This window comes from Ambystoma mexicanum, chromosome 1q, assembly GCF_040938575.1.
Source record: "Ambystoma mexicanum isolate Mex_15411 chromosome 1q, UKY_AmexF1_1, whole genome shotgun sequence".
In the NCBI taxonomy this organism is placed as follows: Eukaryota; Metazoa; Chordata; class Amphibia; order Caudata; family Ambystomatidae; genus Ambystoma; species Ambystoma mexicanum.
This window is the reverse complement of record NC_090922.1, coordinates 1,447,552,047-1,447,579,944: the sequence shown is the minus strand read 5'-3', so window position 1 is coordinate 1,447,579,944 and position 27,898 is coordinate 1,447,552,047. Positions and strand designations below refer to the sequence as shown.

The following is a 27,898-nucleotide window of genomic DNA, read 5'->3' as shown; positions in this document are numbered from 1 at the left end:
TTTGAAACCTGTACCCTCTACCCGGTGTTCCTGCTTCCCGTGCCTATCCAAGCAACGTTCCCTGACCCTCTTTCCCCACTGGGGTTGCGGATGCCTGTGTAAGCCCCGAACTTGCAGGTGCCAAAACCCTAGAGGGGGTGGTTGGTTCGTACCACTCCTGAGCCTGGACTACAGAAGGCAATGACAATGATGTCCAAGTTTGTTTGGATTGTGTATGTGTTCATGCAGGTTGTACATTTTCGTGCATTCCCTAGTTTCATGTGTCATTCCTCCTCCCCTCTCCTGCCACTCATTCCAGTCATCCAGTGTGTCAACACCTGTCCCGACTGCATATCCCTGAACCTCATTCCCCACCAGGGTCTCAGGGGCCTGTGTGAGTTTGACCTTGCAGGCACCCGGGACATGGTGGGGGTGGTTGTTTCGTGACACTCCTGCGCCTGTACAGGGGACCTGTGACAGTACACATCCATTCATGGTGCATCATCCTATGTCATGTACCACACATGTCTCACATCCTGTCGTGACATTGTTTTCCTGTGCTACCTTGGTTGTTGCATCATTGTGGTAGTACTTGGCCTTTGTGAGGTACTGCTACGTCAAGTCATCTACTGGAGGGTGTTCGGGTTCGTTTTTATTCCTTGGATTTTGTGATTTTGGAAATGAGTGTGGATTCTGAGGGTTCAGGCATCTTTTTACACACAAGGTGGGAGATGGTGACAAAGGGTAAAGGTGATCCTGTGGCCAGGTGGAATTGAGGTTTGGAGGCTCCATGACCCAGGTGCAGTTGTTCAGTGGGTCATGGTCATTTGTGAGGGAGGGGGGGGGTTGTTGTTGATAGTTGCCTTGCCCTGCAGTGTGATGGGAACTCTGACATAGTAATGGTGGTATCCTATGTACATGTTGTGTTCTGCTGATCAATGCCTGTTCATGTGTTGTGTTTTCCTTTCAGGTGCGAGGGGATAGTTGTGGTTTGACATGCTGGGGTGTACACATGGTGGATGTTCACATGTGATGTGTAGGGAACACTGATGGTCACTTGAGTGCACATGCATATGTGGAGTGCATGTCCTTGCAGAACCACACACTTGCACTCTGATGCACTACATGTACTCCCACCCTTGCATATCCACGTGTACACTGTTTGCCTTCTGGTGCCCACTGTGTCCCGGCAGCACATGTTCTGCAACCGATTATGGATCCAGTACATGCCTAATTTGATGTTTGATGTGGTCTGTCACTTAGATGTGATGCTCAGGGTGTGCATCACACACAATGGCTGTTCACTGTGCTGTGCGCTGAGCTGTGTGATGCAGGAGTAGGACACTGCACACATGAGCTGCAGTGTTGATTTTGCAATGCATAATGTGCATGTAGACAGGCATTCATTGTGATGTTAGGTCTACGACTGTTGTAATGCATTTGGAAATTACTTATTTTGGGTGGGAGATTTTGTTGGTCTGTCATTTCAACTGATTCTGGGTCAGGCAGCAGTGTCCGATGCCACTGTACATTTAGGACATGGCAATGTGTACCTTATTGTTACTGCGTTGGTGTATGGGTATTGCTTGCCATGTCATGTTGATGTTTGGGAGGGTTTGAGTGACATGACAGTGATGGCCATGGCCTGTTTTGCAGGTGTGTGTGATGCACACCTTGAATGTCCGGGTCATCCGCTTCTCGGAGCAACTAGCTGGGGGTAGAATTCTCTCCGCAGCAGGGCCCTCCCCCTGGAACAGACTTCCGGCCTGACTTGAACTTGAGGAGAACCATCTCCAGTTCTGGAAGCACCTCAAGACCTTCCTCTTTGCTTCTGCTTACTCTCTGCCTCTCCCTTGCAGAATTCTTCACTGGAACTGCACAGGAGCTGCAACTGGGCCACTCTCACCGACCTCGGTCCCTGGCCCAGCCACTCTCCACTTGCACTGCCTCCCTCGCAACCCCTGCACTGCAGTACTGTCTCTCTATCCCTACAGCCCCCCCTTCCCAGCACTTGTCTGCACTTACCTTTGTAGTTGCCACCAGGCGACCTATGTATTATTTTTTTGGGCTACTTCCCCTGTACTGGACTCCCCCCCACCCTTCCCCTTGCACTTTTCCCTTCCCCCTACCCCTGCACTTGCACAATCTCAATGACACCTGGCCTAGTAGTACCGTTCTCTGTGTTCCCTTGTTCCCCCCTCCCTGTCTCATTGCGCCTTGGAATACTTGTGTATGGCCCATATCATGTCATATGTGTGCCTTTTGGTCACACAGGATAGCTTGTGTTTAAGTAGATAGGGATGCAGACGATGTGGCACTTCCATGGCAACTATCTCAGGGTGGTAGGGTTGTGACAGTTGACTGTCTCTTTGTCATCATCGATTGTCACCTGGTATGTGCCAGGCCTGTGTGCACTCCGCAGGGGTGGGAGTTTAGGTGAAAAATGTGGCCACAAGCTGGGTCCGGGCTTCCTCGCCACGTGCCCTGTCCCCTCCCATGGGCAGCGCCTGTGCCTGTGGTTGGGGATGTGGGGGCACCACCATGTCCACCGGGATGCCCTGCCATGTTGCAACATTGTGCAGGACACATGCTGCCACAATGATCCTGCACACTACTGGTGGTGCATAGAGTAGTTGCCCACCAGAGCGGTCAAGGGAGCGGAAACGTGACTTGAGCACTCCGAATGTGCGCTCCACTATGCCCCTGGTTGCAATATGGGCGGCGTTGTATCTTACCTGGGGTGGTGTGGTGGGGTTCCGGATTGGCGTCATCATGTGGTTGCTCAGAGGGTAGGCACTGTCCCCTGGGGAGGTGATAATAGTTGAGATTATTAGGGTTTGGATATTTGTCTGTGTGTGACTTGCATGCATGTGCAAGGGCATTTGTACTGACCTAGGAGCCATGTGTCGCCATGCTGCCCAGCTTCCAGGGCCCGGCTCAGGGCGGACATTCGGTATATGAAACTGTCATGGGTGGAGCCAGGGTAGTTTGCATAGACAGAGGTGATGATTCCCTTTGCATCACATACCACCTGTACATTGATGGAATGCCAGTGCTTGCGGTTTCGGTAGATGTGCTCAATGGCTCTAGGTGGACGTAGGGCCACATGGGTGCAATCTATGGCACCAAGCACTTTGGGGAAGTGTGTCACCCTGAAAAAATCCAGGACAACGGCCTGCCTTTCTGCGGGTGTTCTGGGCATGTATATGTGCCTGCGGACTGAGGGGTGCGCTGTCATGATTGCCAGTACCTGGTGTAGGCAGCGTGACTGCGTGGCCTGTGAGACCCCCCCCACTATGGCAGTGGTCCGCTGAAATGACCCAGTGGCCAAAAAATGCAGGACATTGCGCAGCTTCTCCAAGGGGCTCAATGCTTGGGAGCAAAGGGTGGGGGATGTGAGGTCATCTTCCCACTCCCTGACCAGGTCTAGGATGATATGGGGTGGAAACCTATACCTGCCGTAGACCTGGTCGTCAGGCATCCCAAAAAGGCTTGTCCGTGGTGCGAAAATGCGTGCCCTGGCTATTCTCCTCCTCCTGCGGTGTCCCACGATCAGTGCAGCGACAATGGGGCATTCATCGTAGCTGTATATACGCGTTTGTTGTTTGCGCGCACTTTTATGCTGTGCGCGGGGACGCCTCGGGCTGCCTACGTGTGGGCGGACGCGTTGACGCCTGTGCACGGCTTTTGCCGTGCGCGGGTTACCCGTATTCGGATACGTGGTAAGACTGTAGGTCCGAGTGTCATCGCGTGTGATCGGAGGGGAGTGAGCGTACACGCGATTGGCCTGGGTACGTGTGTTTCGGGGTGCGCGGGAAGTTCCACACGCGATTAGCCTGGGTACGTGTGTTCCGGGGTGCCGGGAACTTTCACACGCGATTGGTGGAAATCCACGTGTGTTCTGTCATCACGTGCAATGAGGGAAACACCCGCGCGCGTCACATCACAGACTCGCTCACGCGCTAAGGGCCTTTGGTCCAATGAAATCGCATATGCGTGCTGCCGTGCATACGCGCTAAGGGCCTTTCCTCGTATTACACGCGGACGTGCAGTTTTCCACGCGCTTTTTGTATAAATTTTGCAGTCCTTTGCGGCTTTGATTTCCTATAATTGGCGATTTCTTACTGTGCAGTAATGAATGATTTATTTGTTACCTGGATGCTGCACCTGTTGAAGTGTATATTGCGGCTGCTGCAATATTAAACAAACAATTCTTTTTAACTGTACACTTGCTTGGAGTGCGCTTCCGGTATTCCTTTTCTGAACTTTAAATCATACAAAGATACATCTTTGATTGGTTATGCACATCTTTGTTTTTTATTTCCTTTCAAACAAACTTTCTTCTTCAAATAACCATATCCCTTTTGTCTCTCAACACATGTTTCTCCACGTTTAACGCACGTGGTTCATCAGGAGAGTTTTCTAATATAAAACAAGAAAAAACATTTTTTTGCTTAGCTATATCAACTCAAATACATTGTTTATATACAACAAATTAGGTGGTAGAGGCAAACCACCAATTTAAATATTCATTTAACATACTCACCAATTTTTTAAAATCCTTTTGTTAAAATTATTTTTTTCCCCCTTTATTGCGAACATTTATCCTTTCTTATCTTCCAGAAAAATTATATGGGATTTCTGTGAAAACCAGAAGTAAAATAAACAAAGTTTTTAAGCTTAGGTTAAGTTTAAATAATCCCTATGGTTTTGGTAACATACAGTATCCCTTAGTCTGCTCTCCTCACCTTATTTATCCCGGTACGATTGCCTTCAATCCTTCTCAGACCATGCTACTGTGAAAGTATTTTGAATCCTCTTATTTATACTTGCGGGCCCGCTACGTGTGACTTCATCACAACGCGCAACGCGATGACGTCATGCGTTACGTTTCGTAATGATGTCACGCGTTTTTCCTACACGGTCGGCGACCATCTTAGTGTTTGAATAAACTATGTTTTTTACTTTATTTCAAAGACACTAATTCAAGATCATGGCACTTTACCAAAAGTAAGTTCCGATTTTACTTTTCACTATATCAGCAATTCTTTTAAATTTAGTTAAACATTTTCACAACCCCCAAACAATTTTTAAATTCCAAACAGAATTTCAAAAAACAAATCATTACAACCAATAACTCATTTCATTGTCTGAATTTAGCCCTGTACTGCAAGTATCCAAAATACAGATCCATTTCGCTTCTCTTCTCCTTAATTGTAGCTCTCTGTTGCCTCCTCTCTCCATGCTTTCAATTTTTTCTATACCCAGAAACTTGATACCCTTAATATCCGTTGCTTTATGTTCTTGATCAAAATGAATTGCCATAGGGTATCTTGTGTCCTTATTTTTAATGGCTCTAATATGTTCTTGTAATCTGATTTTCAGTACTCTGATAGTACTTCCCACGTATTTCTTATTACATATACATGTAATTGTATAAATCACATACTTAGTGTTACAATTAATGAATTGCTTTAGTTTGTGAATTTTTCCATTTGGTAACCTTATCTCTTTTACACCATTTTCCATTTGGTCACAGATTTCACAACTCCCACACTTGTGGGTTCCTGTTGGTGCTGGTACTTGTACAAATTGACTTAGCACTTCGGTTTTTTCTTCTTTCATATGGCTGGGGCTAATTTTTTGCTTTAAAGTTGGTGCCCTTCTATAAATTATCCTGGGTTTAGCTTCTATATACTGTTTCAGCATTTCATCGCTTTGCAAAATGTTCCAATGTTTTGTCAGGAATTTTTTCAAAAGGTGAGCTTCACTATTGAAAGTCGTTATGAAGTCTACCTTTTCTTCACTTTTCTTCACCATTCTTGGTTTGTCCTTTAGTAGTTCAGTTCTAAGTACTTTTTCAGCTTTGTAGATAGCTTTGTCCACATCTTGATTTTTGTAACCTCTCTGGATACATTTTTCTTTGAGCAATTTAACATGATTTTCGTATTTTTCATTTGAACTGCAGTTACGTTTTGTTCTCAGAAATTCACCATATGGTATATTTTTGATTATGTGCTTCACGTGATTGCTTTCAGCATGTAGTACTTTATTTACTGAAGTTGGCTTTATATATAGATCTGTTAGGATCTTTTCCCCATCTGTATAGATTAGCAGATCCAAAAATTCAATTTTCTCAGAACTCATTTTTTCAGTAAATTTGATATTATAATCATTCGCATTCAAATATCTGATGTAGTCAAAAAGTTCTTTTTTATCTCCATTCCATATCATAAGAATATCATCGATATATCTTCCCCAATAGGTTATGTATCCATTCGTAAATGCTGTATGTTGCCATGCATGGTTGATCTCAAAGTGTCCCATGAATAAGTTTGCATAGGACGGTGCAAACTTGGCCCCCATTGCTGTGCCTCGTTCTTGTCTGTAAATTTGTTTATTGAACAAAAAGATAATATTGGTTAAAGCAAAATGCAACATTTCTAAAATCATTGAATTTTGTTGAAAGAACGAAATTGATCTTGTTTTCAAAAAGAACTCTGTTGTTTCAAGCCCTTTTAAATGTTCAATACTGGTATATAAAGATACCACGTCCATAGTTACAAAAAGAAAATTTTCTTCCCAGGGTATTTCTTCCAGTTGTTGTATGACATGTTTACTGTCTCTCAGGTATGATGACAGATTAGTTGTTAAAGGCTGAAGATGTAAATCAATATATTGGGAAACTCTTTCTGTTAATGAACCTATGCCATTGATGATTGGTCTACAGGTTGGAAATTGTTCAAATGTTTTATGAATCTTTGGCAAAAAATATATTATTGGCATAATTGGATGAGTGTTGTTCAGATAATGATATTCATCTTCAGAGAGTAAGCCAATTTCTTCCCAATTTTTGATCATGCTGTGCCATTCCGACTGCAAATCCATAATTGGATTCTTCTGTAGTAGACAATAACAATTCCTATCATTCAATTGTCTGTTTCCTTCAGTAATATAGTCTTTTCTTTGCATCAGGACAATATTGCCTCCTTTATCTGCACTCTTAATTATCCATTGTGTATTTTTTGATAAGGACTCAATAGCCATCGATTCTTTTTGTGAAAGATTGTGTTTCATTTTCGTTTGTTTATTTTTGAGGAAATTTTGTCTTAGATCTGCACTCACCATTTTTTGAAAGACATCAATTACGTTGTTTTCTGCCATTTTAGGAATGAACTTAGATTTTAGTTTTAAGTTTGATTCTTCCGATAAACAAGGATCAATATTTTGTTCATCCGGGAACATTTCTGTAGTATAATTTTCTTCTGTGAGATTCATGATATTTATTGTCTTTTCCACAATTTCTACTGACAGAGGTGAGATATCCTGATTCATCTTCTTTTGTTTCTCGAATATTGATTCGGCAAAGTATTTTTTCAATTTTAATTTTCTACAAAATTTGAATAGATCTACATTAGTGTGGAAATAATCTGCCTTATTTGATGGACTGAAATTTAGTCCTTTATTCAATACCTTGTTAGTTGTTGTGTCGACTTCTTGTCCAGTTAGATTCATGACTAAATTTACTTCATCCTCTTGTCTTGTGATCTGGTTTGCATTCCCCCTTGTCCGCTTCCTTTGTTTTTGCGTTCCTCCTCTTTTTCCTCTCTTGTTTTTGATAAGTTGATTGATATACCTTCGTTTATACCAGGTCTTGTGCCCCTTGTATTGATGGTACTTTGTTGAAAATTCGATTTCGTGATCGACTTGTGCCTTCTGAATTCTGCTAAAAAATTTAATTCACGTGTTTTACCTGATGTACTTGGTTCCATTTCTCTTTCTGCTTCACTAACCGTTTCTGTGTCAGAAGACTGAGTAGTTGAAGATGGTATATTCACATTTTCTGCCTTAGAATAAGGTTTTGAAATAGGAGTAGTTCTTCCTTTAATGTCATATTTTCTCTGATATGTGTATACTCTTCCAATTTTATAATCTATTTCGTCTCTTAGGAATGCTTTTTGTTTTTTAGATTTTAATTCTTCAGTGAATTTATTTAAATAATCATCTAATATTTGATAATTTTTAAACGTTATTTCAGGTAAGTTTAATTTCTCATTTGCTTCTTTTAGTATCTTAATTTCTTCCAATGCTTTCTCATGGGCTATTGCTGAATGGTTGATTATTCTGACCATCATATCTTTTGAAGTTTTTGCGAGGAGAGCCTCCCAATTTTTCAAATCTTCTATATCTTCATCTTCAAAGGAAGGAAAAATACATATTCTAAGTCCTCGTGGAATTCTTTCCATATCCATATACATTCTCAGGGTTTTCATTTCCCACCACTTGGCTAACTCTTTTTTCGAATGTAGTAGTGCTGGCACAGATGGAGTGGTGCCAATGGGAGGTGTACACCACAATTGACCTGGGCAATTGGGGTGAAGGGGGTGGGAAGCAAGATGTTAACAGCCCCCCTGCACCTGCAAGGCTGTATGTGACCCCGGTGATGTGGTGACGGGTCACGCAACGCTCAGGCACCCCAAAACTGCAGTAAAACCGTGCACGCAACCCTGCAGCCTACGTGCGTGGATTCAACCTCCCGCAGTACGCGGTGGCACCCAGTAACACGAATAACGTGTACGCGTGGGACACGCAGGCTACTATGACATCGAAAATGGGTGCGATACACAGGGGCACCCGCAGTGGGAAAAAGAGCGTGTGCGACTCACCGTCTGACTAGCGCGATGCAGAAAAACACGCGTAGCCAATACCCCCGCCAAAAGAAGAGATACGTCCTTGATAGCTGTGAAGTTGTGATGGCGCGCGAAACAACAGGAAGCAGCAACACACGTCGGTCTCCACGAAAGGCACGTGCAGCGAACTGCTGGGCCTGCTCACCTTTAACCCGTGCTGAGGGAAACGCACGCGCGTCACGTCACTTACACGCATAGGCCCTTTCCTCGTATTACACGCGGACGTGCAGTTTTTCATGCGCGCTTACGCGCATGGGCCCTTCCCTCGTATTGCACGCGGAAGTGCAGTTTTCCACGCGCGCTTACGCGCATGGGCCCTTTCCTCGTATTACACGCAGACGTGCAGTTTTTCACACGCGCTGAAATGCCCATGAACGTCTGTACGCGTCACGTCACAGGGGCGCTTGCGCTTGAGGGGCCTCCTGTCCAATGAAAATGCATATGCGTGCAGACGCGCTTACGCGCTAAGGGCCTTTCCTCAAATTACACGCTGACGTGCAGATTTTTCACGTGCCAAATCACTCCGTATCAAGCTGGCCACGCGTAAGCACACAGAACACCACGCTCCTGCCCAGAAGGCCGAACTACTGCCCCCCAGAGCCCTGAGCACGCTCCCACCTGCCATCTGCTGCTGCCTGACTGCCTGCTACCCACGTGCCCTGCCATTTGCTGCCTGCACATCAGCCAGGGGTGCTGTTGCTGTGACCACCCCTGCTGGAACCGAAGACTCCCGACTGGGATTCCATCGCTCCACAGCCCAGCCCCAGGACCCAGTTGCCCACCCACTCCTGCCTCTGGGGTTGTCATGTCGAGGCAAACACCATCTGAGACCACTGACAACCCCCGGCCAGAGAGGCAGAGGGGCACCACCTTCAGTGCCACCGAAGTTGGTGTCCTGGTGGAGCAAGTCCTGGGGCAGTATGATGCCCTCTTCGGAAGTTCCCGCGCCGACAAGGAAGGACGGACTCGGATCTGGACTGACATCGTGACTGCCATCAACGCGGAGGGGGTGGCAGTCCGCGACTTACAACATGTCAAGAAGCGCTGGGAGGACTTCAAGTCCAGGACCCTGAACAAGGCCCAGCGCCTCTTGAAGGCAGCGGATGCCAAGGGGCGCCGGGGCCACTTGTCGGAAGAACAGATGAGGGTCCTGGAACGCATATCCCCAGCGCTCCACGTCCAGGTCCTTGAGAGGCAGACCCGTCTGGAGTCGAGCGGTGAGTGTACATGCATCCTGATTGTGAGCAGTGCGTGTGGTGATTATTCAGTAGTGTGCAGGTTGCACATCTGTTTGTATGGGGTCGAGTATGGGTGGGGGTGTACAGGGCCGTGGGGCTAACACATGCGAGGGCTGGAATGTGTGAGACATGGATGGTGCTTGTGTGTGTAGGCTTGCATGCCAAATGCAGTTGTGTGGGCATGTGTGTGTATTTGACAAGGGTGCAACAGTGACGCAACATGGATGCATGTGACAGCGGTATGGGGAAGCCTGATTGGCAGATGTGACATGGATGCCCGTCTGAACACTGCGACACTTGGCAGAGGTGTACACATGCATGCGAGTGTGGTGGTGTGTGTACATGTGTGGTCCACTTCCTGTGTTGCATGTGATGTCTGGCTCACCTTTGGCTGCTCATGCTGTTGTATGTGTATGGATGGTGGTGGCAGTTGCGATATGGCTGTGGTATGGCTCATGTGTGCGAGTTGTAATGACATGTGTGTTGGGGATTGTGATGACATGTCTGAGGTTTGCCAATGACACTCATGTACAACTGTCATGTGTGTATGTGTCCATTGTACAGTGCCCTGATGCCTGTGTTTTGTTTCTCCCTGTCTGCAGCGTCAACTGATGAAGAGGGCGGAGAAGGTGCTGAGGAGCACAGCGGCGGGGATCCCACCGCCAGCCAGAGACGCAAGGCCCGGCTCCCCTCCCATGTTGTGATCTCGTCGGGGAGTGAGGAGTCCGGTGCCGCGTCCCAGGCCGCAGCTGCCGGGGGGAGGTCCAAGAGGCGGAGGTTGGAGTTGGACTCCTCGGCAGCAGAAGGGGCAGCTGGGACCCCACAGGGCCCAACAGGGGAAGATGGCACGGAGTCATCCAGGTTGGTGGGGGGTTTGGTGGAGGAGGAGGCCGTACAAGCACCAGAGACGGGGTCTGGAGGTGGGGATCCCACTGGTGCTAGTGGTGCAGTGCAGGACCAAGGACAGGAAGCAGCACAGGCCGCCGCAGAGGTGCCTGTGTGCAATCCTGTCCCTGATCCTGTCCCTGCATCATCTTGCACCAGCAGGGATGCCTACCTCCAGACCCGTTTTCAGGCAGGGGATGAGCTCACGTCAACTGGCCTTCCTCTGCCTGCGGACGTGGCTATCCAGGTCCGGGTTGAGCCTGTCCTGGCTGGTGTGGCGTTGCGTCAACGGGCCATGCGAGGTGACCTGCAGTCTTTTCATGAGGAGACTGCACGTCATCTCAAATGGCTCGTTGACCACGTCAGCCTGCTGGGACAGGTCACCCAGGCCGGATCCCTCCGTCTGATGGGACTTGCTACGACCCCCTCCTCAACTGGACCCCCTATGCGCCAGTCGTCCTCTGTGCCATCTTCCCACCCATCAGTCACCTGGGTGCCCTGTGGAGCTGCCTCTGACGGTGCGGCCAGGCTGGTGGAGGAGGCATCCCTGCCACAGTCGGGCGTTGGATGTCCAGCATGGGTGGCCACAACTCCGACTGCACCCCAGCCAGCGGAGGATGTGCAGGCAGCAGGAGGCAGTGCACGGGCAGAGGCACAGCAGCAGCAGCAACGTGGTGGGAGCCATGAAGGCTCGGGGCCTTCAACATCGGAGGGGCAGGCATCGGCCGGAGGGAGGAGGACCCAGGACAGAGAGTGCCTTCCGTGTGGCAGCGGTTGGGCCACGCCATAGATGCGGAGCGGCAGCGGGCGGAAGAGGCACGGCTCACAATGGTCAGGGCCGAGAACTCCATGCCGAGGGCCCTGAGGCAGGCCGAGTGCCTCCAGGCAATCCGCAGGGGTTTGGAGATGGAGACGTCGACGGCCCTGCGGACCCTCGGGGCCATGGAGGAGGACCGGCTCCGGGACATTGAGGAGGAGTTCGATGATGCCCTGGCCCGGGACATCCACAAGTGAGCCGTGAAACTAGCCCGCTGCCCTTGTACAAAGTTATGTAGGTAGTGTTAGGTTTCATTTTTGTTTTGATTTTATTTGGACCTTTCGGACATTGGCCACATTTTTGTATATAGTTTATTTTATTAGTTAGTGTAGTTAGATAGTTTTCCTTTCTTTTGTTGGGATAATGGACCCTGGCTTGTTCCCATGTACCTAGTTCACTGTTGGGTTGTATTTTTTTTTCACTTTTTAACCATGGAGCAATAGCTTTCTTTTTTATTTCCCATTGGATTTTGTTTTGTGGACATTGACTTTGTACAACATGACTTTGGAATTTTATTTTTGGTTTTGCTTTTTTTCACGGACATGCTTCTTTTAATTTTTGTACATTCACATTTCTGTTTCTTCATTTTTTATTCTATTTATGTTTCCTTTAATACATATATTTTTTTGGTGAACTTCAATGTGTGGTATCTCATTGGTTTCATGCATTTCATGATATGTGTTTTGAGATTCACTGACACCCATGTGTTTGTTTCGGAACTTGCAATTGGTGTTCTGTGTGTGCAATACTCGGGTGGGTGTTTTGCATTTGGAGGCTGACCATAGGGACCAGGGATCTAGATTGTGATGACATGTTGGCTGGGGAACATGAGTTGCACATGGGTGGGGGCCTGCTGGCAGGTGCCCCACAGTGCTGGGGGGTGGGTGTGGTGGGGAACATGAGTTGGACATGGGTGGGGGCCTGCTGGCAGGTGCCCCACAGTGCTGGGGGGTGGGGGTGCTGGGGAACATGAGTTGGACATGGGTGGGGGCCTGCTGGCAGGTGCCCCACAGTGCTGGGGGGTGGGGGTGGTGGGGAACATGAGTTGCACATGGGTGGGGGCCTGCTGGCAGGTGCCCCACAGTGCTGGGGGGTGGGTGTGGTGGGGAACATGAGTTGGACATGGGTGGGGGCCTGCTGGCAGGTGCCCCACAGTGCTGGGGGGTGGGGGTGCTGGGGAACATGAGTTGGACATGGGTGGGGGCCTGCTGGCAGGTGCCCCACAGTGCTGGGGGGTGGGGGTGGTGGGGAACATGAGTTGGACATGGGTGGGGGCCTGCTGGCAGGTGCCCCACAGTGCTGGGGGGTGGGGGTGGTGGGGAACATGAGTTGGACATGGGTGGGGGCCTGCTGGCAGGTGCCCCTGCACTGCTGCGGGGGTGGGGGTGGTGGGAGACATGGGTCGGGGCCTGGTGGAGGCTGCCCCTGGTGACTGGGGGGGTGAGGGTGCTGGTAGACATGGGTGGGGGCTTGGTGGAGGCTTCCCCTGGTGACTGGGGGGTGGGGGTGGTGGGAGACATGGGTGGGGGCCTGGTGGAGGCTGCCCCTGGTGGCTGGGGGGTGGGAGTGCTGGGAGACATGGGTGGGGGCCTGGTGGAGGCTGCCCCTGGTGACTGGGGGGTGGGGGTGGTGGGAGACATGGGTGGGGGCCTGGTGGAGGCTGCCCCTGGTGGCTGGGGGGTGTGGGTGCTGGGAGACATGGGTGGGGGCCTGGTGGAGGCTGCCCCTGGTGGCTGGGGGTGCTGGGAGACATGGGTGGGGGCCCGGTGGGGGCTGCCCCTGGTGACTGGGGGGGTGGGGATGGTGGGAGACATGGGTGGGGGCCTGCTGGTGGGTGCCCCTGGTGGCTGGGGTGTGGGGGTGCTGGGAGACATGGGTGGGGGCCTGGTGGAGGCTGCCCCTGGTGACTGGAGGGGTGGGGGTGGTGGGAGACATGGGTGGGGGCCTGGTGGTGGGTGCCCCTGGTGGCTGGGGGGTGGGGGTGCTGGGAGACATGGGTGGGGGCCTGGTGGTGGGTGCCCCTGGTGGCTGGGGGGTGGGGGTGCTGGGAGACATGGGTGGGGGCCTGCTGGCAGGTGCCCCACAGTGCTGGGGGGTGGGGGTGGTGGGGAACATGAGTTGGACATGGGTGGGGGCCTGCTGGCAGGTGCCCCACAGTGCTGGGGGGTGGGGGTGCTGGGGAACATGAGTTGGATTTGGGTGGGGGCCTGCTGGCAGGTGACCCACAGTGCTGGGGGGTGGGGGTGGTGGGGAACATGAGTTGGACATGGGTGGGGGCCTGCTGGCAGGTGCCCCTGCACTGCTGGGGGGGTGGGGGTGATGGGAGACATGGGTGGGGGCCTGGTGGAGGCTGAACCTGGTGACTGGGGGGTGGGGTGCTGGGAGACATGGGTGGGGGCCTGGTGGAGGCTGCCCCTGGTGACTGGGGGGGTGGGGGTGGTGGGAGACATGGGTGGGGGCCTGGTGGAGGCTGCCCCTGGTGGCTGGGGGGTGGGGGTGCTGGGAGACATGGGTGGGGGCCTGGTGGAGGCTGCCCCTGGTGACTGGGGGGGTGGGGGTGGTGGGAGACATGGGTGGGGGCCTGGTGGAGGCTGCCCCTGGTAGCTGGGGGGTGGGGGTGCTGGGAGACATGGGTGGGGGCCTGGTGGAGGCTGCCCCTGGTGACTGGGGGGTGGGGGTGCTGGGAGACATGGGTGGGGGCCTGGTGGAGGCTGCCCCTGGTGACTGGGGTGGTGGGGGTGGTGGGAGACATGGGTGGGGGCCTGGTGGAGACTGCCCCTGGTGACTGGGGGGTTGGGGGTGGTGGGAGACATGGGTGGGGGCCTGGTGGAGGCTGCCCCTGGTGTCTGGGGGGTGTGGGTGCTGGGAGACATGGGTGGGGGCCTGGTGGAGGCTGCCCCTGGTGGCTGGGGGTGGGGGTGCTGGGAGACATGGGTGGGGGCCTAGTGGAGGCTGCCCCTGGTGACTGGGGGTGTGGGGGTGGTGGGAGACATGGGTGGGGGTCTGGTGGTGGGTGCCCCTGGTGGCTGGGGGGTGTGGGTGCTGGGAGACATGGGTGGGGGCCTGGTGGAGGCTGCCCCTGGTGACTGGGGGGTGGGGGTGGTGGGAGACATGGGTGGGGGCCTGGTGGTGGGTGCCCCTGGTGGCTGGGGGGTGGGGGTGCTGGGAGACATGGGTGGGGGCCTGGTGGTGGGTGCCCCTGCACTGCTGGGGGGTGGGGGTCGTGGGGAACATGAGTTGGACATGGGTGGGGGCATGCTGGCAGGTGCCCCACAGTGCTGGGGGGTGGGGGTGGTGGGGGAACATGAGTTGGACATGGGTGGGGGCCTGCTGGCAGGTGCCCCACAGTGCTGGGGGGTGGGGGTGGTGGGGAACATGAGTTGGACATGGGTGGGGGCCTGCTGGCAGGTGCCCCACAGTGCTGGGGGGTGGGGGTGCTGGGGAACATGAGTTGGACATGGGTGGGGGCCTGCTGGCAGGTGCCCCACAGTGCTGGGGGGTGGGGGTGCTGGGGAACATGAGTTGGACATGGGTGGGAGCCTGCTGGCAGGTGCCCCACAGTGCTGGGGGGTGGGGGTGGTGGGGAACATGAGCGGGGCATGGGTGGGGGCCTGCTGGCAGGTGCCCCTGCACTGGTGGGGAGGTGGGGGTGGTGTGAGACATGGGTGGGGGCCTGGTGGTGGGTGCCCCTGCACTGCTGGGGGGTGGGGGTGGTGGGAGACATGGGTGGGGGCCTGGTGGAGGCTGCCCCTGCACTGCTGGGGGGTGGGGGTGGTGGGAGACATGGGTGGGGGCCTGGTGGAGGCTGCCCCTGGTGGCTGGGGGGTGGGGGTGGTGGAATACATGGGTGGGGGCCTGGTGGAGGCTGCCCCTGGTGGCTGGGGGGTGGGGGTGCTGGGAGACATGGGTGGGGGCCTGGTGGAGGCTGCCCCTGCACTGCTGGGGGGCAGAGGGGGTGGGAGACATGGGTGGGGGCCTGGTGGAGGCTGCCCCTGGTGGCTGGGGGGTGGGGGTGCTGGGAGACATGGGTGGGGGCCTGGTGGAGGGTGCCCCACAGTGCTGGGGGGTGGGGGTGCTGGGAGACATGGGTGGGGGCCTGCTGGCAGGTGCCCCACAGTGCTGGGGGGTGGGGGTGGTGGGGAACATGAGTTGGACATGGGTGGGGGCCTGCTGGCAGGTGCCCCACAGTGCTGGGTGGTGGGGGTGGTGGGGAACATGAGTTGGACATGGGTGGGGGCCTGCTGGCAGGTGCCCCTGCACTGCTGGGGGGGTGGGGGTGGTGGGAGACATGGGTGGGGGCCTGGTGGAGGCTGCCCCTGCACTGCTGGGGGGTGGGGGTGGTGGGAGACATGGGTGGGGGCCTGGTGATGGGTGCCCCTGGTGGCTGGGGGGTGGGGGTGCTGGGAGACATGGGTGGGGGCCTGGTGGAGGCTGCTCCTGCACTGCTGGGGGGTGGCGGTGGTGGGAGACATGGGTGGGGGCCTGGTGGAGGCTGCCCCTGCACTGCTGGGGGGTGGGGGTGGTGGGAGACATTGGTGGGGGCCTGGTGATGGGTGCCCCTGGTGGCTGGGGGGTGGGGGTGCTGGGAGACATGGGTGGGGGCCTGGTGGAGGCTGCTCCTGCACTGCTGGGGGGTGGCGGTGGTGGGAGACATGGGTGGGGGCCTGGTGGAGGCTGCCCCTGCACTGCTGGGGGGTGGGGGTGGTGGGAGACATGGGTGGGGGCCTGGTGGAGGGTGCCCCTGGTGGCTGGGGGTGCTGGGAGACATGGGTGGGGGCCTGGTGGAGGCTGCCCCTGCACTGCTGGGGGGTGGGGGTGGTGGGAGACATGGGTGGGGGTCTGGTGGAGGGTGCCCCTGGTGGCTGGGGGTGCAGGGGGACATGCGTTGGTGGGCAGTAGTGCAAGTTGACATGTGGGTTGGCTGGTGGGCATGGCCATGGTGGATGGGGTGCCTGCAGGACATGTGCTGGGTAGGCCCCTGTGGTGTGAGCCACCTGCAGGGGCCGTGGAGGCTGTAGAGGGAACACCTGGGAGGACCCACACGTGCAATTCACGTGTGCTGCTCCCCGCGCACCCCTGTAATACACGTACCCTGATGAGATCGCGTGTGGAACTTCCCGCGCACCCCTGGAATACACGTACCCTGCTGATGTTGCGTGGGATACTTCCCCCGCACCCTGAAATACACGTACCCTGATGAGATCGCGTGTGTGACTTCCCGCAAACCCCCGAAATACACGTACCCCGCTCAATCGCGTGTGTAACTTCCCGCGCACCCCCGAAATACACGTACCCCGCTCAATCGCGTGTGTAACTTCCCGCGCGCCCCCGAAATACACGTACCCCGCTCGATCGCGTGTGTTGCTTCCCGCGCTCCCCCGCAATACACGTGCCCCGCTCGCACAGGCCCAATTGCTGTATGTTGCCACTTTTGTGATGCGCTGGGACTCTACCGCTTGCCTTCGTGTGGCGGACGTGTTTCAGCTTGTGCGTGTCTGTGGCTGTGCGTGGCTTTGCCCTATTCGATTCCATGAATACATGTGGTTCGAGTGCGTGTGGGCGTTCCGTCTGCTTCCCTGCAGTACATCCCCAGTTACGCCCTTATTTTCGCACGTTGTTCCCCATTCCGCGCGTTACGCCCCGTGGCCCGCCCACTTTCTGGTGTATGCGCCGACGTTGTGCGCTTTCACTGTGCGCGTCGCGCATACCTTTCGGGATGTTGCAGTGACTTGTGCGCCATGCATGGGATTGGCGCACATCCCGAGGTGTACACGCGCAGGGCCTTCCATGAATCGCACGCGCCTGTTTTTTTCCGCTTGCGCGAAGATTTTCGGCGCACGTTTGTTCCATGAATCGGCCCCTTAGTCTAAATCTCATATAGGAGTTTCTAAAACTCCTAGATGGGTATTTTGTCAAGTAGAATTCCATAGCCAGAAAAAGTTTCCAAAAAGAATGGACTTGATTGTACAATTTGGAAGCTAACACTTTACTCTTTGTCAGAGACCAATCCATGCCCCTTATAATCTGTTTGCATTTGATGGGTTTGTTCATAACAGTACATTTAGCATTACCAATTTCTTCTAGCATCAGCTCAATTTCATTGTTTAGAGCAACCATAAAGGGGCAAGACACATAAAAGTTGGTGACTCCCAATAATTGGCATTTTCTCCATAACATAAGCCTTTTAGTTGCGACTAAGGAGTGGATGGATTGTAAACCCAATTCGTATCTCAATACTTCGATGGGGATACAATTTGGTAAAAAGAACAAAAGCCCCCTCCAAACAATACCTTCCAATGTTTTCACAAAATCATCAATATCAACTGAAAAGATTTCTAGGCCATAAGTGATCCGCGGGTCCACTTTACTTAGATAAAATTCTCTCATTGGTTTCATCGTAAAACCTCCATATTTTCTTTCCAGCATACGCATCTGTTTTAAAGCCACTTCTGCTTTTGATTTAGGTTGGTTTTTAAACAGCCTGACCGATTCAGTGCCCATAAAGCAATAACCTAGATATTTGAATGCTTTTTGGGGCTTAATTTGTTTGCCTTTACAGAACCATGAGAGAGAGTTCTGCTTCTTATTGGCCCGTCCCATTCGAATTATAATCGTTTTGGAGGGATTCATTTTTAGGTATAGATTACTTATAAACAATTCAAAAGTCTTAATTAGGCGCTGTAAACCCACTTTGGTAATGTCCAAGAGGAGAAAATCATCAGCATAAGCCAACCACGAAATTCCTCTTCCATTCAGTTTGGGTGAAACCAGACCCATGTTCATAAAGGCAAATTGAGCTCCACTGACATATAGGTTAAAAATCGTTGGTGCCAGCATGCATCCTTGTCTTAAGCCATTGTTGATTAAAATTTGGGAGGAGAGATCCCCAACCGTGCTCATTCTTACAACTAGCCTAGTGTCTGTGTAAAGTTCAACAATAATGTTCAATAGATGCATTGGCATTTTTAGAGATTTTAGATTATGCCATAGCATTGGCCTGTCAACAAGGTCAAATGCCTTGCTAAGGTCCATAGATGCCACAAAGGTTTGACTCTTCCCCTTAGCCCACGCTTTGCTTTGGATACATCGCAAGACTAACCCACCACAATCCGTACCGCAGTTTTTCTTGAAACCCACGTGGTTCATGCTAAGTATATGATTATCATCCATCCACCTCTGAACATCAATCAATACCAAGGATGCAAATATTTTAGAGTCTGAGTCCGCGATAGCTATAGGTCTGTAGTTACTGGGCTCCAATCGAGAACCCTTTTTAAACACTGGGATGACAACAGACACCCTCCAAGAATGATTTTAAGTGTACATACGTCTTTGAAAAGTATATATAAGATTCTTGCCCATAAGAGAGGGTCAGCTTTTAGCACCTTATTACTGAGATTGTTTAACCCAGGGGCTCCTGTATTTTTAGATTTTATTATAAGATTCTTTATTATACCTACCTCACATCTTAATGTCCAAGGTAAAGGACTCACTCTATGAGGTGAGTAACATTGGTCATTGGTCTTATACAACTTAGAGAAATGGCCTGCCCAGATGGCTTCAGGGATTGGATTTATCATTATTTTGACTTGAGTCGGGTCCACATTATACATTAGTTGCCAAAAGTTATCCTTAATTTTGGATCTAATGGTGCCGTCAAATTCTTTTACCGAGAACATATGCAAACGTCGTTCCAAATTTCTGTTTTCATATTCAGCGATGAGCGTAGAGGTAAATTTGTGTGTGGAATTAAAGGACCATTTAATCCTATTATTTGCGGTGTTAAGCAAAAGATCCTCCTCATAGCATTGTTTAGCCCTTTCGCAGATTAAAAGTTCAAACTCCATCACAAGCATACAGTGGTCACTTGTCGAGACTTGCTTCACTTCAAAACTTAACAATGAAAAACTCAATTTGGCGGTTAGAAAAATATGTTTTTCTTTTTCATAAAGCTTTTGTGTATGCTCGCCTACTGCCAAAGCCTCCATTTATTCTGATTCTGCTTGGATGTGATTTGATCCAATTTGGTATATTCCCCCTTCTGGGTTCTCTCTCTGTAAGTATCTTGTTCACTCGATAGTCTTATCTACTCTTTGTTATTCCTGGATGTAATGCCATACTTTCTCCATTCTTCACCTTTAAACTCATAGGGTAATTTCCCTTCTTTCACTGATCTTAGTTGCCAGTCATTACAAGTAGGGTGCAAAGGGATACCGGGCACCGGTAATGACACCGGTGCCGGTAATCCCTTTGCGCCCTACAACGAGTTTCCTTTGTGGGTCCTTCCATAATGCCTGCTTTTAGCAGGTGTTAAGGACGGGACCCGCAAAGGGACACCGGGGTCAATAACAGTACCATAATTTACGGTACCGTTATTGCCGCCTTCCCATTGAGCCCTATGGGGGCTCAAATGAGAATGGGGAATGGCCCTAGTGAATGGGGAATTACCGGTCCCTCCGACCTCGGAATGGACCGGTAATTACTCCATTCACCAGGCCAGAGTCGGAACGATTTTGGAGGCAGCCATGCCGCAAATAGCGGCGTGGTTACCTCCAAAGTTGGAATGAGGCCCATCGTGCTTCTCTTTATCTTCTTTGTATACTTCCAGTTAAACAGTTCTGTACTTAATATCTCGTTGCTATCACTGTGATGATATTGCCTCGGCGGCCTCCTGTTAAAAGGATACAATATCAAGCTGTCAGGTAATCTTCAGTCGCTTTATTCAGGTACTTCAGTTCATCAGGTATAACCAGTTCCATTAGGAGATTATTAAGTACAGACAGAGGAACCCACTGGCTCCCACCACCCAGTATCAGTATCACAATGTGATGGTTATCAATATGGATTGCCCTTTCCGGCCTAATTCCAACACGGCCGCCGCTCCGGCACCTAGCGGTAACACAACCCACTGTCTAGTTGGTCGCTCCCACGATGCATCGCGAGTCTCTCCGGTCACTTCCTATTCGCTTGCATATTGCCAAGCAACATCAGAGGAATGACATGTTGCTAATCTCAATGGAGCCTGCAGACGATACGCGAGTTTGTTACTAGGATGTCACTTTCTTTTGACGTCTATTGTTGTCATTATTCTATATTGAGGCTCCGTACAGAATTGAAACCTGCATTGGCCAAAATACTGTCTCCACAGTTAGAACCCTCGATCATTATCCTTCAGGCAAACAACAGGATCCGCAAAAACAGCATCAGAGAGGTTTAGAGCTAATCAGGTAGGCTAAAACTTCTGGTAAAATAACATCCATCTTTGAATGGGACCTCGGTTCTTCCATAGCCTGTTCACTGTATCCTTTTCTATTTTTTTGTACTTTTCTACCTCTGGTACATTCTAAAGGCTACTACCTAGCCTTCTTTGCCTTCATGTGTGTGAGAACCCTGAAATCCAGTTTACGATACTTTTTCTTCCAAGATAGGTCACTAGATATAACTTTCACATATTTTTCCTTTCCATATATTAACAGTCCAGCCCAGGACCAGATACTCTAAGTCTGTCAGAATTCTAGCCAGACCAGCCTTCCACGCCTGGTCATCTCAGGGAGACAACGCACCCCAGCAGCTCTTCCCAGGGTTTTATTCCCCACAAGGGCTTCCCTGGGAGCCTCCTGGTGGTCAAGCACCTGTCCCGGTCTACCTGGGGGTTATCAGGGGGATTTCTAATTACATCTGGAGACTGTTCGAGGTCCTGCATATACCAGGCCAGCTTCCGGAAACAGTCTTTCCTGTTCCTCAAGCCCAAGTAGGTGGTATTGTGAGTCTTTCCTGTTTATATTTGGGACAAATAGTTCTTTAAACATAACAAACAAGCAAAGTCGACACAGACACATCACTAAAGTATAAGACCCAGGAATATTGTGGACGAGCTACAAGAAATAATCAAGGAGATATCCAAGGGCTATTATAGAAGATTGAAACAAACACAAGAAAGAGAGACATTGATATAAAGAGACTGCCAGAAGATAACTGACTACCAGTGAAATGAAGCCATTCTCCTGGCCTTGTGTGAGTTAGTTATATTGGTGCTAGGGTCAGGTAGAATTAGATTTGGACTGAAGTCATTTCGTTCTTTGAGACTTCCTGACGACAGACGAGCACCTTTAGTTCCATTAGATGGCACCCATCCAGCAGTAGGGAAAGATAGGCCTTCTTATAAGTTCATTAAATGCAAGTAGAAAATGCCCTTAATGTTTCCGACTCCTTCTTCTGACCCACTACAGTGCACATAAGCAGTTGATATCATGATGGGTTTGGAGTGTACATTTAAATTTGTTACAACATTAACAAAGTCAATAAAATATTGACTTTTTAGTTTCCACATTAAGCAGGATCACCAACTAAATGATGTCTTTGATGTCCTGGGTGTTAGTGTTAGCAGTGCACGGTGGCCGAGTTATGGTTGCTTATCTTACCATAACTGCCGAATTTCAGGGGTTTTTCGGTTTTACTTTGAACCATAACGTCCCTTTAACAAAGTTTTTTTACTGAATTTGATAGGTTTTTAGTAGCGCAACTTAACCATAACGTCCCTTTTAACAAAGTTTTTTCACTGAATTTCGTAGGTTTTTAGTAGCACAACTTAACCATAATATCCCTGACTTTATATACATGTAACATAGAACATACTGAACCCCTAGCTAGTGATTCGATGTCCGCGGACTACCGCCATGTCCGCGGACATATAGAAAATCTGAGCGTGGTGAATGTAAATTTAAATAGTGTGCCCCATTTCCCCTTTAAGGTTGGCTCTGAAAAGAGCCGTTTTTTGGGGGGGTTTTTTGCAGATGCTTGACAGACACCTGTTATTTTGTATTTTTATTTTTTTATTTTTCTTACTTTACTCCTAAAATCTTCACATAACCTTCTCCAAAGCAACCCTTATATTCCAAAACAGAATGGCATTTCCCATAAAAGATAAGGAAATGCCATCTTCTTTAAAATAAACAGCATTACTGGAATCAATATTCTCATTATTACAGAAGAACATACCAGCACTAAGCATGAAGGCACACATGCCTCGGTTGATTACACACCTAGCATTGTTTTGCTGAGGATAAAAAACTGAACTATTGTCCCATATTGCCCTAGGTACTAATCCAGAAAAAATTACTTTGGCATTTGGAAGGATGTTCATTACTGTTTGAACCAAGTGTTCCAAATCTGCCAACAAAGTAGGGGCACTGACATAGCCCAAATGGAAAGCACCATAGTGCAAAACTACCACATGGGGACTGTTGATCCTGCCCATATCTTCACAAACGTGTACAATTCCCTGTACATTGCAATCAGGCACAGTGCTCCACACCACCTCCACTCCTTTAACATCAAATTCTTTGCAACATGCCTGCATTGAGCATACTGTTGTAAACCATGCACAAACATATCTCCGAGCACCAACAACCTGACTTTCTCCACTTCTGCCATCTTCACTACACACAGTCTCTTTGAACACAAATCCACAACCTCAACATCTGATTGGCTGATCCTTACAGTCTTCTTTCCATGCTGGATTTGCTGGAAAACCCCGGATGTAGCACGCCCTGTCCGCAGACCGCATAACTCTTAGATAGCCCTTCTACCATTTCCACTTCATTCTCTGTGCCATTCCCTCATTGGATACAGCTAAGCAGGCACACAATACGGAGAACGTCCTCAGAACACCCCCATTTTGTCTATTTTTGAACATTTCAGGACACTGCGAGTGTTCTTAGAACACTTTCAGCTTGACAACGAGCAATACAGACAACGTCTTCAGGACACCCCCTGCGAACATTCCAGGACCCCACAAGTCTTCTTAGAACACTTTCAACTTGACACCGAATCCATTCTGTTTATTTACGAACATTTCAGAACAGCTGTGTTGTCCGCAGAAAAATCGAACACAACAAAAGTGCCTAGCACATAAAAAAAACAGAACATTGAACCTATCTCATACTCCCCCACCCTCCACAAACACTCTTACACACCAACACACTCCACTAAATACAATTTTTAATCCAGGTTTCACTGCGCTGTCCCTGGTCGTCCGCGAATGCAATATGGCGGGTGCCACAGAAAATCTGACGCGCTTCACGCCCCACGCTGTCCAATCAGCAAACACGTTGCATGTCCGCGGACATCACGCAAGCCGCTCGGCCAATCAGGGCAGTCTCCGCAGAGCGAACCGGGAAGTCTGTCCGCAGAGCGAACGGAGATATCACTAATTTTTTGCCTTACATTTTGGTCATTTTAGAAAAACTACTGGACGGATTTACACCAAATTTGCAAAAGCACACTTTCGGGACCAAGCCCCCGCTCCTGCCGGTGTAAATCAGTCCAGCGGTTTGGGTTGTAGGCGTGCGCAAAGTTTTTTCCCATTATGTCTATAGGAAAAAACAAAAGATTTAGGACCCCCTCTATAACTTTGCCCCCCCGGACCAAACCTCTCCACACTTTGCAAAAAAATTCAGAGTGGGCCATATACTTTTTTTGCAAAGTTTGGTGAGGATTCGTCCAGAGGGAGCGAAGTTATAAGCCACACAATAAATGCTCTTCCTATGGAAACACCAACTTAACCATAACTACATGGACGCTACCGCGTCCATGTAATATATATATATATATATATATATATATGCATACACAAGTTTGAGTGCACAATACAAATCAAAATACTCCTGCAAAGGAATGAATAGGTAAGTATCATACACAAAAAGGTCCACAGAGATGATCCCTAGCTAAAATTGTCCAACCCGAAGTTGTCTGGGGCCGTGTGCCCTATTGTTCAGGATACAGTTATACAGAATTTAGGATGCAAGAAAAAATGTAGGGTCCAGTGATGGATTCTTAGAATTAGGGTTCAATGTAGACAAGTGCCCAAAATTACCCCCAACAGTCAGAAGTCTTGCCAAGGCAAATAATGGCAAAGCCAATAGTATAGGAAATAGGATTATTATAAGCCCATTGACCTATAATGGGAGTATCGGGTATATTAAAAGCTCTGTAACTTACCCCCCCTTACTCTGAATCTTCCCAAGTCTTTGTAGAACAAAGGTAGGGTGTCCTGGCTTGCTTTTCCCGCCAAAATCTGTGGTTTTTGATTTCCAGGGGCTGCAGGTTCGAGAATGACTCCAGTTGGGGAAAAAGCAAACAATGCAGCACCCCTCTAGGGACTGGACTCGTGCAGAAAAAGCAAGTTTTGGACAGTGCACGCCACGCACAGCGATGTAACAGGACTCAGTAGCCGCGGTCTTTCTCTGGTCCCATTTGGTGCTAGGATGCTGAAATTCCGCAGTGGGTGTTGTTGCAGTGGAAGCTGGGGGTATGCCAAGTTTGAGGTGGAAACTCGGAACGGCGACAAGGTTAACCCGGTAACCCAAAAACAAAGCTGGTCAGGCACAGGACGATTCCCGGGCACTTCCGAAGGTGGTTTTTGTGCTGGGCACCAAGTAGACATCGGGAATGGATGGTCCCTCCTCTCCAGGGGTCATAGCACCTTCGCAGGCCTACTGAAGATCACCAGCAAGACAGTGCTCCACCAGAGCTGCAGCAGAAGTCGGTTGCCAGGCCTCCTTCAGTCAGGTTTCTTTGTGGGTCTTCTCAGCTGGACAGGATACTTGGCTCCTTCAGGTTCTTCCAGGATCTCTGAAAAATGCATGCAGGGGTCCTCTTCTTATCCTAAAAGCAAGGTATGAGTCAAAAATCTCCCACTAGCAAATAGCAGAACTAGCCCACACACACATCCCACAGTGGTCCAATCAGGACCACTGGCGGGAACACTCATGCATACCACTGAGACACACAGAAACCAGGATGTGGATTAGGTTCAGATGACCCAGCCCACATCCTGCCTGTCAAACACACAAAGCCCTCCAGTAGCCCGCCAAAAGCTGCTGCTTTCCCGGTCACTGGAAGTCCTTATAAGGAATTTCCTGGACTCTGAGGCCAGGAAGAAGGCTCAACAACAAGATGCAAAAAAGAATGGGCGCGAAACCTCATCGCATGGCCATGTTTCACCAGTAGCCACAGTCAGTAGCCAAACGCGGTAAATGCAGTAAAGCTAAAACGAAATTCCCCAAAAAGTCACTGCTGCCACCAGCCCATCTTTTAAGCACATCTAGAGTAACCAAAAAATCCTTTGAGTGTTAGTCTAGGGCAAAACAAAAATGCACCGCATTGCACTGCAGTGTAAGCTGCTTTGTGCAATGATAAAAAGTTACCACAAGTGATACAAAAGTAACCACAAGTAGCAACATAGTAACACAACTAAGGGAAACACTGTTTCCCAGTACTGATAGCCTTAAGGACATATCAGTTACCCCATAACATGTGAGCAAAGGCTAGTGCAGTGAAGCTTAAGGCTTCACTGTACTGCAAAAAGTACAGGTTAGATTAAAAAATGAAAGCAAAAGGTTTGGGGGTTTCATAAAGATGGACGGAAAGGTGCAGTAAAGAGAATGTTTCCTAACACTTACCCATACAAATGCGCTCCTATACACAACTAACACAAATCCCTTCCCTTCCAGTCCCTTTACTCACAGAAACCCCTCCTAATCCCACACATCTCCCATGTTTCTCTCTAAACAACATTAGTCAAACAACTCCCCTCCTTCTTCCAGTCCTGATGAACCATGAACATCCTCTTGCCATCCACCTCCTTCACTGACCAGACAATACCAGTTTCACTCCCTTGTTATCCACATAATGGGCCCCATTACAACCTTTCCGGTACGGGAACTACAGTAGTGGTAAGCTTGCCGGTACTGTAGTTCCCGGACCGGCAAACTATGAGTTGTGCTCGCGGGTGCCTTTCTGCCCGCCAGGTCGGATCTGGCAGGCAGAAAGGCACCCGCGAGCACAGCATATCGGATGCACCGGCACCATTATAAACGGAGCCGGTGCATTCAACCTCCCCATTCCCATTTGAGCCCTATTGGGCTCAAATGGGAATGGGGAGTAATGGATTCCGGCCCCTGGCAATGGGGACATACAGGGTCCGCCAAGGTCGGAATGGCCCTGGACATCCCCATTGCCAGGGGCCGGAAAAAATGCAACTCCGGCGCCAGCCATGCCTGCGTGACAAGAATGGCTACCGCCAGGTTTGTAATGAGGCCCAATGTCACCTCATCTCCTACCCCCTCACTTAAGTCACAGACTGTATTTCACTTGCAATTTCTCCTTGATATCATACATACCCAACCATTACACTCATCAGCTCCCTCGGTGAACACAACAGGGATCTACGTGAAAACAATGAAAATAATACTTGAGACCCAAAACATCCCAAAAAAAAACAATCTTCAGATTTTAACATATAACAACAAGAAATAAATGTGAGGGTGCACTCTCCCTCCCGCAACCTCCTTCCACATCCCCCACCTTAAGTAATATCCCAACGCAATCCCCCTCTATATTTTCGTTATTATGTGTTACAACATGTTATGGGATTCACAGGCTTGTTTTGTAGCAATACCCACAAGTGCCAATCAGCTTGCTCCAAACCCTGTCTGAATCTAACCATCCAAACCCAGATTGAAAGCAAGATGGCAACTTCCAATACATGCAATTCCTTTTTAACCTCTTTGACATTATCTACCTGTGCTAATAATTATAGAAGATTCTGAAAACTATATAAGATTAAATTGGCCTAATTCTACTCAATCTCCAGATTTAAATTTAGCATTTGAACCTATTCATTTGGGCAGAGCCTGTTATGTGTTGTGGCACTGATTCTGAGTAGGAAATGGACACCCACTGATACCAACACAACTGTTTGTGCACAGCTATGATTATGGTGCAAAAAGACTATGACCCTCATTATGCGTGAGCCGGTCTGGAAATAAGGTGCCAGTAACAATGGTACTGGCACCTTTAACGTACTGGCTCACTCTGAGTCTGCCGGTAGGGCCTGTGAACTCCCAGGAGGCCTGACCTGCCGGTAGTTCATGCCCCTACTGGAAGATAATTCACTGAAGCACCGGCACCATTACTAACAGTGTCAGTGTTTCAGTTTTCCCATTGAACTCCACGGTAATGGGAACTTACCGTCCCGCCACCCGTAATATCCCAAAATTACGTACAGCCGATCATTTCGATGAATCTCTCATTCGGTGTCATTATTGGGAACAAGGTGAGCGGGGACGTCCCCCACATCCTTGTTCACTATAATCCCATCGGGGGTTGCAGGGGTGTTCACTGCTCCTGATTAAACAAAGATTTTTAAAAAAGAGGACCCTGCAGCGCAGGTTCCCATGCACTTAAGTGGAGCAAACCAGTGTTGCAGAGGGATGCAGCAGACGGTG

General features: G+C 49.9%; 1 protein-coding gene across 2 annotated transcripts in view; it reads right to left on the bottom strand.

Annotated features, from left to right (window-relative positions):
- Positions 1-27,898, bottom strand: part of ARMH1 (armadillo like helical domain containing 1) — a 743,351-nt gene that overhangs the window by 14,837 nt on the left and 700,616 nt on the right. The gene's annotated exons all lie outside the window — the stretch shown is intronic.